The sequence below is a fragment of the Balaenoptera borealis genome (genome assembly GCF_965194805.1).
Source record: "Balaenoptera borealis genome assembly, chromosome: 5".
Classification (NCBI taxonomy): domain Eukaryota; kingdom Metazoa; phylum Chordata; class Mammalia; order Artiodactyla; family Balaenopteridae; genus Balaenoptera; species Balaenoptera borealis.
In genome coordinates, this window is record NC_138862.1 from 39,215,668 (window position 1) to 39,228,311 (window position 12,644).

Here is a 12,644-nt window from a genome sequence, read left to right on the forward strand (position 1 = left end):
TTCAGTTTTTCACCATTGAGGACAATGTTGGCTGTGGGTTTGTCATATATGGCCTTTATTATGTTGAGGAAAGTTCCCTCTATGCCTACTTTCTGCAGGGCTTTTATCATAAATGGGTGTTGAATTTTGTCGAAAGCTTTCTCTGCATCTATTGAGATGATCATATGGTTTTTCTCCTTCAATTTGTTAATATGGTGTATCACATTGATTGATTTGCGTATATTGAAGAATCCTTGCATTCCTGGGATAAACCCCACTTGATCATGGTGTATGATCCTTTTAATGTGCTGTTGGATTCTGTTTGCGAGTATTTTGTTGAGGATTTTTGCATCTATGTTCATCAGTGATATTGGCCTGTAGTTTTCTTTCTTTGTGACATCTTTGTCTGGTTTTGGTATCAGGGTGATGGTGGCCTCGTAGAATGAGTTTGGGAGTGTTCCTCCCTCTGCAATATTTTGGAAGAGTTTGAGAAGGATAGGTGTTAGCTCTTCTCTAAATGTTTGATAGAATTCACCTGTGAAGCCATCTGGTCCTGGGCTTTTGTTTGTTGGAAGGCTTTTAATCACAGTTTCAATTTCAGTGCTTGTGATTGGTCTGTTCATATTTTCTATTTCTTCCTGGTTCAGTCTCGGCAGTTTGTGCATTTCTAAGAATCTGTCCATTTCTTCCAGGTTGTCCATTTTATTGGCATAGAGTTGCTTGTAGTAATCTCTCATGATCTTTTGTATTTCTGCAGTGTCAGTGGTTATTTCTCCTTTTTCATTTCTAATTCTATTGATCTGAGTCTTCTCCCTTTTTCTCTTGATGAGTCTGGCTAATGGTTTATCAATTTTGTTTATCTTCTCAAAGAACCAGCTTTTAGTTTCATTGATTTTTGCTATTGTTTCCTTCATTTCTTTTTCATTTATTTCTGACCTGATCTTTATAATTTCTTTCCTTCTGCTGGCTTTGGGGGTTTTTTGTTCTTCTTTCTCTAATTGCTTTAGGTGCAAGGTTAGGTTGTTTATTCGAGATGTTTCCTGTTTCTTGAGGTAGGCTTGTATTGCTATAAACTTCCCTCTTAGCACTGCTTTTGCTGCGTCCCATAGGTTTTGGGTCGTCGTATCTCCATTGTCATTTATTTCTAGGTATTTTTTGATTTCCCCTTTGATTTCTTCAGTAATCACTTCATTATTAAGTAATGTATTGTGTAGCCTCCATGTGTTTGTATTTTTTACAGATCTTTTCCTGTAATTGATATCTAGTCTCATAGCGTTGTGGTCGGAAAAGATACTTGATACGATTTCAATTTTCTTAAATTTACCAAGGTTTGATTTGTGACCCAAGATATGATCTATCCTGGAGAATGTTCCATGAGCACTTGAGAAAAATGTGTATTCTGTTGTTTTTGGGTGGAATGTCCTATAAATATCAATTAAGTCCATCTTGTTTAATGTATCATTTAAAGCTTGTGTTTCCTTATTTATTTTCATTTTGGATGATCTGTCCATTGGTGAAAGTGGGGTGTTAAAGTCCCCTACTATGATTGTGTTGCTGTCGATTTCCCCTTTTATGGCTGTTAGTACTTGCCTTATGTATTGAGGTGCTCCTATGTTGGGTGCATAAATATTTACAATTGTTATACCTTCCTCTTGGATAGATCCCTTGATCATTATATAGTGTCCTTCTTTGTCTCTTGTAATAGTCTTTATTTTAAAGTCTATTTTGTCTGATATGAGAATTGCTACTCCAGCTTTCTTTTGATTTCCATTTGCATGGAATATCTTTTTCCATCCCCTCACTTTCAGTCTGTATGTGTCTCTAGGTCTGAAGTGGGTCTCTTGTAGACAGCATATATATGGGTCTTGTTTTTGTATCCATTCAGCCAGCCTGTGTCTTTTGGTGGGAGCATTTAATCCATTTACATTCAAGGTAATTATCGATATGTATGTTCCTATTCCCATTTTCTTAAATGTTTTGGGTTTGTTATTGTAGGTGTTTTCCTTCTCTTGTGTTTCTTGCCTAGAGAAGTTCCTTTAGCATTTGTTGTAAAGCTGGTTTGGTAGTGCTGAACTCTCTCAGCTTTTGCTTGTCTGTAAAGGTTTTAATTTCTCCATCACATTTGAATGAGATCCTTGCTGGGTAGAGTAATCTTGGTTGTAGGTTCTTCTCCTTCATGACTTTAAGTATATCCTGCCACTCCCTTCTGGCTTGCAGAGTTTCTGCTGAAAGATCAGATGTTAACCTTATGGGGATTCCCTTGTGTGTTATTTGTTTTTTTTCCCTTGCTGCCTTTAATATGTTTTCCTTATATTTAATTTTTGACAGTTTGATTAATATGTGTCTTGGCGTGTTTCTCCTTGGGTTTATCCTGTATGGGACTCTCTGTGCTTCCAGGACTTGATTAACTATTTCCTTTCCCATATTAGGGAAGTTTTCAACTATAATCTCTTCAAATATTTTCTCAGTCCCTTTCTTTTTCTCTTCTTCTTCTGGGACCCCTATAATTCGAATGTTGGTGCGTTTAATGCTGTCCCAGAGGTCTCTGAGACTGTCCTCAGTTCTTTTCATTCTTTTTTCTTTATCCTGCTCTGCAGTAGTTATTTCCACCATTTTATCTTCCAGGTCACTTATCCTTTCTTCTGCCTCAGTTATTCTGCTATTGATCCCATCTAGAGTATTTTTAATTTCATTTATTGTGTTTTTCATCATTGCTTGATACCTCTTTAGTTCTTCTACGTCCTTGTTAAATGCTTCTTGCATTTTGTCTATTCTATTTCCAAGATTTTGGATCATCCTTACTATCATTATTCTGAATTCTTTTTCAGGTAGACTACCTATTTCCTCTTCATTTGTTAAGTCTAGTGTGTTTTGACCCTGCTCCTTCATCTGCTGTGTGTTTTTCTGTTGTCTCATTTTGCTTATCTTACTGTGTTTGGGGTCTCCTTATCACAGGTTGCAGGTTTGTAGTTCCCGTTGTTTTTGGTATCTGTCCCCAGTGGCTAAGGTTGGTTCAGTGGGTTGTGTAGGCTTCCTGGTGGAGGGAACTAGTGCCTGAGCTCTGGTGGATGAGGCTGGATCTTGTCTTTCTGGTGGGCACGTCCACGTCTGGTGGTGTATTTTGGGGTGTCTGTGGCCTTATTATGATTTTAGGCAGCCTCTCTGCTAATGGATGAGGCTGTGTTCCTGTCTTGCTAGTTGTTTGGCATAGGGTGTTCAGCACTGTAGCTTGTTGGTCATTGAGTGATGCTGGGTCTTGATGTTGAGATGGAGATCTCTGAGAGATTTTTGCCGTTTGGTATTACGTGGAGCTGGGAGGTCTCTTGTGGACCAGTGTCCTGAAGTTGGCTCTCCCACCTCCGAGGTACGGCCCTGATGCCTGGCTGACGCACCAAGAGCCTTTTGTCCACACGGCTCAGAGTAAAAGGGAGAAAAAATAGAAAGAAAGAAACAAAGAAAGAAAGAAAGGTAGGAAGGAAGGAAGGAGGAAGGAAGGAAGGAAGGAAGGAAAGAAAGAAAGAAAGAAAGGAAAGAAAGAAGCTATAATATAGTGAAGTAAAATAAAGCTATTGTAAAGCAAAGCTATACAGACAAAATCTCCCCCAGAAGCGTATACATATACACTCACAAAAAAAAAAAGGAAAAGGGGAAAAATTAATATATCCTGCTCCCAAAGTCCACCTCCTGAATTTGGGATGATTCGTTGTCTATTCAGGTATTCAACAGATGTAGGCACATCAAGTTGTTTGTGGAGTTTTAATCCGCTTCTTCTGAGGCTGCTGGGACAGATTTCCCCTCCTCTTCTCTGTTCGCACAGCTCCTGGGGATCAGCTTTGGATTTGGACCCGCCTCTGCGTGTAGGTCGCCTGAGGGCGTCTGTTCCCCGCCCAGACAGGACGGGGTTAAAGGAGCAGCTGCTTCGGGGACTCTGGCTCGCCCAGGCTGCGGGGAGGGAGGGGTACGGAGGAGGCGGGGCGAGCCTGCGGCGTCAGAGGCCGGCGTGACGTTGCAGCAGCCTGAGGCGCGCAGTGCGTTCTCCCGGGGGATGTTGTCCCTGGATCACGGGACCCTGGCAGTGGCGGGCTGCACGGGCTCCCGGGAGGGGCGGTGTGGAGAGTGACCTGTGCTCGCACACAGGCTTCTTGGAGGCAGCAGCAGCAGCCCCAGCGTCTCACGCCCGTCTCTGGGGTCCGCGCTGATCGCCGCGGCTCGCGCCAGTTTCTGGAGTTCGTTTAGGCGGCGCTCTGAATCCCCTCTCCTTGCGCGCCGCGAAACAAAGAGGCAAGAAAAAGTCTCTTGCCTCTTCGGCAGCTGCAGACTTTTTCCCGGGCTCCCTCCTGGCCAGCTGTGGTGCGCTAACCCCTTCAGGCTGTGTTCACGCCGCCAACCCCAGTCCTCTCCCTGCGATCCGACCAAAGCCCGAGCCTCCGCTCCCAGCCCCGCCCGCCCCGGCGGGGGAGCAGACAAGCCTCTCGGGCTGGTGAGCGCTGCTCGGCGCCGAGCCTCTGTGCGGGAGTCTCTCCGTTTTTCCCTCTGCGCCCCTGTTGCTATGGGATCCGCGCTGTTAGCTGCGGCTCGCGCCCGTCTCTGAAGTTCATTTAGGCGGCGCTCTGAATCCCCTCTCCTCGCGCACCAGGAAACAGGGAAGAAAAAGTCTCTTGCCTCTTCGGCAGCTGCAGACTTTTTCCCGGACTCCCTCCCGGCTAGCTGTGGTGCACTAACCCCTTCAGGCTGTGTTCACGCCGCCAACCCCAGTCCTCTCCCTGCGGCCGAAGCCCGAGCCTCAGCTCCCAGCCCCGCCCGCCCCGGCGGCTGAGCAGACAAGCCTCTCGGGCTGGTGAGTGCTGGTCAGCGCCGAGCCTCCGTGCGGGAAGTGCGGGAATCTCTCCGCTTTGCCCTCCGCACCTCTGTGGCTGCGCTCTCCTCCGTGGCTCCGAAGCTTCCCCCCTCTGCCACCCGCAGTCTCTGCCCGCGAAGGGGCTCCTAGTGCGTGGAAATCTTTCCTCCTTCACAGCTCCCTCCCACTGGTGCAGGTGCCGTCCCTATTCTTTTGTCTCTGTTATTTCTTTTTTCTTTTGCCCTACCCAAGTACGGGGGGAGTTTCTTGCCTTTTGGGAGGTCTGACGTTTTCTGCCAGCGTTCAGTGGGTGTTCTGTAGGAGCAGTTCCACGTGTAGATGTATTTCTACTGTATCTGTGGGAAGGAAGGTGATCTCCGCGTCTTACTCTTCCGCCATCTTCTCTCCTCCCCCTAGAGGTCTTTTTTCTACCACATGCACTTCTTTTGATTTCATGCCTTGCCCGAACCCTTGGCCCTGGAAATTACTGATCTGCTTTTTATCACTATAGTTTTCCCTTTTTAGAAAGTCATGTAAATGGGATCATACAGCATCTAACAGTCTTTTGTTTCTGGCTTCTTTTACTTGGCATGATGTTTTTGAGATTCATCCATATAGTTGAGGTTAACAGACGTTTTTATCTTTTTATTGTGAAATAGTTATCATTGCATGAGTATATAACAGTTTGTTTATTCACTAACCAGATGGTGGTCTTTTGGGTTTTTCCTAGGTTTTGACTATTATGAATAAAACTGCTATGGATATTTGATTATTAGTACTGTTTTGAAATGTGTTTTCTTTCTCTTGGTTAAAAACATAGGTGTTCATAGGATGTCTGTAATATGGTAAAAGTACGTTTAACTTCATAAGGAGCCGTTAAACTATTCTCCAATATGCTTGTGCTATTTTGCATTTTCAGCAATGTGTGATTCAATTGATCTCTCTTTCCAACAGTTGTTAGTATTGTTTATTTGTTTTTAACCATTCTAAATTGTATGCAGTGGAATGTCATTGTGTTTTTTATATTCCAGTAATGACTGATGATCTTCTTGTGTGCCTATTTGCAATTGATAAATCGTTTTTTTCCATTTTTTTGCCCTTTTTAATGAAATATAGTTGACTTCCAATATTATATTAGTAGCTGGTATACATAATGATTTTATATTTGCATACATTATAAAATGATCACCACAGTAAGTCTAGTAAACATCTGTTCCCATACAGTTATTACAATATTATTGACCATATTCCTTATGCTGTATATTATATCCCCTGACTTATTTATCATATAACTGGAGGTTTGTACCTCTTAATCCCCTACATCTATTTCACCTGCCCCCAGCCCCTTCCTCTGGCAACCATCCATTTGTTTTCTGTATCTTTGAATCTGTTTTTATTTTGTTTTATTTTTTAGAGTCCATGTGTGAGATCATATGGTATTTGTCTTTCTCTGACTTCTTTCACTTAGCATAATATAAACTAGATCCATCCATGCTATCCTAAATGGGCAGATCTTATTCTTTTTTTTTGGTTGAGTAATATTCTATTTTATATATTTATATATATACACACACCATACCTTGTTTATCCATTTATCTATCAATGGACACTTAGATTCCATATATTAGTGATTAAAAATAATGCTGCAATGAACATTGTGGTGGGTGCATATATCTTTTTGAATTGGTGTTTTTGTTTTCTTTGGGTAAATACCCAGAAGTGAAATTGCGGGATCACACGGCAGTTCTATTTGTAATTTTTGAGGAATCTCCATACTGTTTTCCATAGTGACTGCACCAATTTATGTTCCCATCAACAGTCCACGAGGGTTCCTTTTTCTCCACATCTTTGCCAACACTTGTTATTTTTTGTCTTTTTGATGATATCCATTCTGACAGGTGTAAGGTGATATCTCATTGTGGTTTTGATTTGCATTTCCTTGCTGATTAATGATGTTGAGAATCTTTCCATGTGTATGTTGTCCATCTGCCTGTCTTCTTTGGAAAAATGTCTATTCAGATTCTCTGTCCATTTTTAAGTAGGCTTTTTTTTTTTTTTGATGTTGAGTTGTACAAGTGCTTTCTATATTTTGAATATTAACCTCTTCTTGGATATATCATTTACAAATATCTTCTCCCCTTCAGTAAGGTGACTTTATTTTATTGATAGTTTCCTTTGCTTTGCAAAACTTTATTAGTTTGGTGTAGTCCCATTTGCTTAATTTTGCTTTTGTTTCTCTTGCCTGAGGATACAAATCCAAAAAAATATTGCTAAGACTGATGTCAGTGAGCATACTGTCTATGTTTTCTTCTAGGAGTTTTATGGCTTCAGGTTTTACATTTAAGGTTTTGATCCATTTTGAATTCATTTTTATATATAGTGTGAGAAAATAGTCCAATTTTATTCTTTTGCATGTAGCTGTCTAGTTTTCCCAATACTGTATATTTAAAAGGGTGTTTTTCCTGATTATATATTCTTGCCTCTTTTGTCATAGATTAATTCGCCATATAAGTGTGGGTTTATTTCTGGGCTCTCTATTCTGTTCCATTGATCTATGCATCTGTTTTTTTGTGTCAGTGCCATACTATTTGGATTACTGTAGCTTTGTAGTACAGTTTCAAATCAGAAATCATGATCTCTCCAGCTTTGTTCTTCTCTCTCAAGTTTGCTTTTGCTATTTAGGATCTTTTGCATTTCCATACAAATTTTAGATTTATTTGTTCTTGTTCTATAAAAATTGCCATTGGTATTTTGATAAAGATTGCATTGAATCTGCAAGTTGCCTTGGGTAGTATGGCCATTTTAACAATATTAACTCCTCTAATCTGTGAGCATGGTATATCTTTTCATTTGTTTGTGTCATCTTCAATTTCTTTCATTAGTGTCTTACAGTTTTCTGAGTACAAGTCTGTTACCTCCTCAGCTAGATTTATTCCTAGGTATTTTATCATTTTGTTGCAATCAAAAGGGGGTTGTTTTCTTAATTTCTTTATCTGATATTTCATTGTTAATGTGCATGAACAAAGCATTTCTGTATATTAATTTTGCAACTTTGCTGAATTTATTTGTTTTAATAGTATTTTGGTGGTGTCTTTAGGATTTTCTATATATAGTATCATGTCATCTGCAAACAGTGACAATTTTACTTTTTCCTTTCTAATATGAATTCCTTTTATTTATTTATTTTTTCTTGTTTAATTGCTATGGTTACAACTTTCAATAATATGTTAAATAAATGTGGCAAGACAGGGCTTCCTTGTCTTGATCCTGATCTTAAAAGAAATGCTTTCAGCTTTTCACCATTGAATATGATGTCAGCTATAGGTTTGTTATATATGGACTTTTTTCTTTATTTTTTCTCTTTGTTAGAAACGTCTAACTTCTTACTGTGTTCATCCATTGTTCTCCTGGATTCTCTGAGCATCTTTATGATCATTACCTTGAACTCTTTATTGGTTGAGATTGCTTATCTCCACTTTGTTTAGTTCTTTTTCTGAGGTTTTGTCTTGTTACTTTGTTTGGAACATATTTCTCTGTCTCCTCATTTTGCCTAATTCTCTGTGTTTATCTCTACGTATTAGGTAGCTCAGTTACATTTTCCGGTCTTTGAGAAGTAGCTTTATGTAGTAGATATCCTATGGGGCCCAGCAGCACACTCCCTTCTGGTCACCAGAGCCATATGCTCTAGGGTGCCCTCTGTGTGGGCTGCATAGGTACTTCTCTTGGGGTGGGCTGACTACTATGGGCACACTGATAGACAGGGTTGGCCCTCAGCCTGGTTGGCTGCCTGGTCCTGCCTTGTGCAGTGGCTGCCAACTTGCTGGTGGGTGGGACTGAGCCCCAATGTGGCTGGCTGTATGGCTCAGGGGGTCTAGGGGCTGGTGCTAGCCTGCTCATGGGCATGTAAGACCCTGATCTAATAGGCTAGAAAGAGAATTCCAGAATGGTTTGTGCTAGTGCCAGCATCCTCACAGTGGAAGGAGCTCTCAAAAATGGCTGCCACTAGTGTCTATGTCCCCAAGGGGAGTTCCAGAGGCCTCTTGCCTCTCCAGGAAGCTCTCCAATGTCAGCAAGTGGGTCTGACTCAGGCTCCTTTCAAACAACTGCCTCTGAGCTGGAACTCAGAGCATGTGAGATTTTCACAGTGCCCCTTAGGAGCAGAGTCTCTCTTTCCTAGAGCCCTCTGGCTCTCCTGTATGCAAGTCCTGCTGGCCTTTAAAGCCAAATGTTCTGGGGGCTCATGTTCCTGGCACAGGACTCCTGGGCTAGGGAATTTAACATGGGGCTCAGACCCCTCACTTCTTGGTTGGACCTCTGCAATTGTGATTATCCTACCATTTATGGGTCACCTCCCCTGTGGGTGTTGGTCTTGACTATACTGCATCTCTGCCCTACCTACATGTTCATTGTGGTTTCTTCTTTATATTTTTAGTTGTGAGAAATATTTTCTGCTAGTTTTCAGGTCATTCTCATAGAGGATTGCTCTGTAAATAGCTATTTTCATGTGCCTATGGACTAGGTGAGCTCAGGGTCTTCCTACTCTGTCATCTTGGCCACACTCCCTTTTTTGCCCATTTTTCATTGTGGTATTTGTCTTTTTTTATTGAGTTGAAAGAATCCTTTACATATTATGGATACAGGTTCTTTATTAAAATATTTTCCCAAATATGATTCTCAGTTTGGGCTTGCATTTTCATTTTATTAAGTGTCTTTTGAAACGCAAGTTTTTAATTTTGTTGAAGTCCAATTTATAAGGTTTTCCTTTTATGTTTCATGCTTATTGTTATCCTTTCTAAGAATTATTTGCCTAACCCAAGGTAAAATTGTTTTTTCTCCTGTGCTTTCTTCTGGAAGTTTAATAAATTTATATCTTACATTTGGGATTGTGATAAACATAGAGCTAATTATTGAATATGATGCGATGTAAGAACCAAGATTCATTTTTATTCGTATGGTCAATTGCAAAGGAAGGGTAGGGGATGGATCTGAAACCATATAGGGAAATGATAGAAAAATATTATCTTAAATAGGCTTTGTATTTTGGAAAATTTTTAAATTGCAAAGATAATACACAATTTCCTATATCCCTTACCAGTTTATCATACATAGAAATGCCTAAGCTTTTTCATCTGTGTGTCTTTAAATGTAAATGCTACTATCTTTCTGTTCTCAAGTATTATCTTCTCTAATTCTCTTTTTGTTCTTTCTGGAATTTCAGCTTTTCAGATGATGGAGCTCTTGAATTCATTCTTTGTATTTTCTCTCCTCCAAATGTGCCCATTTGTCGCACATTCTGAGATATTTCATTGACTTCATCTTCTCTCTCTTTTACTAAATTTTTAATTTCTTCCATCATAATTTTAATTTCTGAAAGTCTTCCAAAGAATGCTGATGACTCTGTCCCATATATACATTTGTGGTTTAGAGTGTTAATGACTTAGGTTTCTGCATCGTCTTAGTCTTCAATATAGATATTTTTCTTTCATGCTGATACATTTTACAAAAGTTTGTTAGCCTTGATCATCTGTCCATATTTCAGAAAGAAACATAATGGCTGGTTTGGTACTTGGTGTAGGTGGGAGGATTGAGTCAACTTGTGGGTTTTGCTTTAGGGAGATCATGCAAAGAACTGATTGGAACTGTTGACCAATGTGGATATTTTCGCATTACTGTTAAGTTAATTGACTCTAGAATCTTCTGATCCTTTGCCTGGTAGAAATATGTTATAATGCATACAGAATGTGGAAAATCTTCCTTGTAAGACTTGTAAATAATTCCTTGTTGCCAAACCCCAGTCATGATTCTTCTACAATCTGCCATTCCCAACATTGCTAAGTCCTAACTCTGAGTTGCACTGGGCAAAAGAGCTCCTTCTTGATACCCGCCTCTGGAAGTACATTACGATGCAGCTTTTTCTGTCCATCCTATTAATTTCTACTCTTGCACAGTCAGACTTTTAATGAAATGTCACCTTCTCTAGTGATTTTCTAATATTTCCTTCCTTATTCTCATCATTATTATTGTATTATTTAATTTGTTTTTATCATTTTGTTTTGATCTCAAGATAGGAAATTAATAGATCTGCTATTGTTTTCTGTAAATCGATAAATACAGAGTCAATCAATGAGAACAGAAGTTGTTTTGATGAATAAAACAATCTGAAATTACAGGTTATATCTGACAAGTTAAACTCACATATCAGTATGAGTATCAAATTTTTAAAAAAAATTTACAGTTTCTTGAAATTCTGACTCTCATATTTAAGTTGCTGGAAGCAGTACATTTTTTTAAATCAGTATATTTTATTTTATTTATTTTTAATTAAAACAGGTTTTTTTGGCTGCATTGGGTCTTCGTTGCTGCATGCGGGGTTTCTCTAGTTGTGGTGAGCTGGGGTTACTCTTCGTTGCAGTGCGCAGGCTTCTCATTTGCAGTGGCTTCTCTTGTTGCGGAGCACAGGCTCTAGGCGCACGGGCTTTAGTAGTTGCGACGTGCGGGCTCAGTAGTTGTGGTGCACAGGCTTAGTTGCTCTGCAGCATGTGAGATCTTCCCAGACCAGGGATTGAACCCGTGTCCCCTGCATTGGCAGGCGGATTCTTAACTACTGCACCACCAGGGAAGTCCCAGAAGCAGTACATTTTTAAACATGTACGTTATCATTTTAAGAACATTTAACAAAAATTCCATTCATTGCAAGTTAAATGAAAGTAGTAGGGAAACTGTTACAAAATGAATTACAAATGATACATAACAATTTCTTAAATTCTATTCCCAAAATAGAAAAACCCTATAAGGATAACACAAAACATGCTTAAGAATTGCACATAAGATGATATCATTATGCTATCTGCTATATATTCACATATTCATACACACTTGACTATCACACATAATGGGTAGGTAATGGTTGAGCTCTGCTTTCACCTACACATTTAGTTGCATGTGGAACATGTGCTCTATGGTATGCCTAGTGGTCAAATTTTATGAGGATATATACAGATATATTAATACAAAAAAGGAAATGACACATTTACAAAATTTCAAATTTAATTCCAGAGATAGTAAGAAAAAGTTTATCCTGATAAAGACCCTTCAAAGGATAAACCAGACAGGATAAGACAATGTATTAGTGGTGTACAATCTGCTAAATTGTGACATTATTCACATTTGAGTGTTTTAAAAATATTTTTATGAAAGTGAAATCATACCAAAAAATACAGAATATTTAAAAAAAACTCTTTATAATATTAGATTTCTCAGACTATAGCTTATAAATTCCTGATCTAAAATGGATGGGAACTTTAAAGCCTCTTTAAATTGGAATCATGTGGTTCTCATAAAAATATCTATATATATCTATATATATACTTGAAGGTAATAAATTTGCCAAACTTAATGAGGATTTGAACTCTGAATTTCCCACCAGATTACCTTAGGTAGTGGCACATATTCAAAAAATTATATAGCAAGCTTTATTTAATATTTCCTAATATTTTAAAGAGGGTCAGAGGATGAGTCATAAATTAGCATTCTAAATTTGAGAAGGAAAGTGCTACAAATGTAATAAATTATAAAATGCTGAATGTATTTTGGTGGGATAGAGTCCATGAGTACTTTAAGATTCTGAGGTTTCACATGCTAGAAGTCAACTTCAAAGCAGTGTAAACAAAACTGTAGACCTTATTTAGAAATGCCATCTCCATAGCCTTCCAGATCAGTAAGTGAGAGCCTGGCTTTTGAGGGTCTAGTAGAACGAGGAACTAGATGGAATCAGGGAGTGATGCAGCTCTCAATTTCCCACTTTCCAGACTCATATGGTGTCCTGCCT

The 12,644-nt window shown here is 39.4% G+C and overlaps 1 long non-coding RNA gene across 1 annotated transcript in view; it reads left to right on the forward strand.

Annotated features, from left to right (window-relative positions):
* LOC309628914 overlaps positions 1-12,644 on the forward strand; it is a 133,205-nt gene that overhangs the window by 40,895 nt on the left and 79,666 nt on the right. The window lies entirely within an intron of this gene.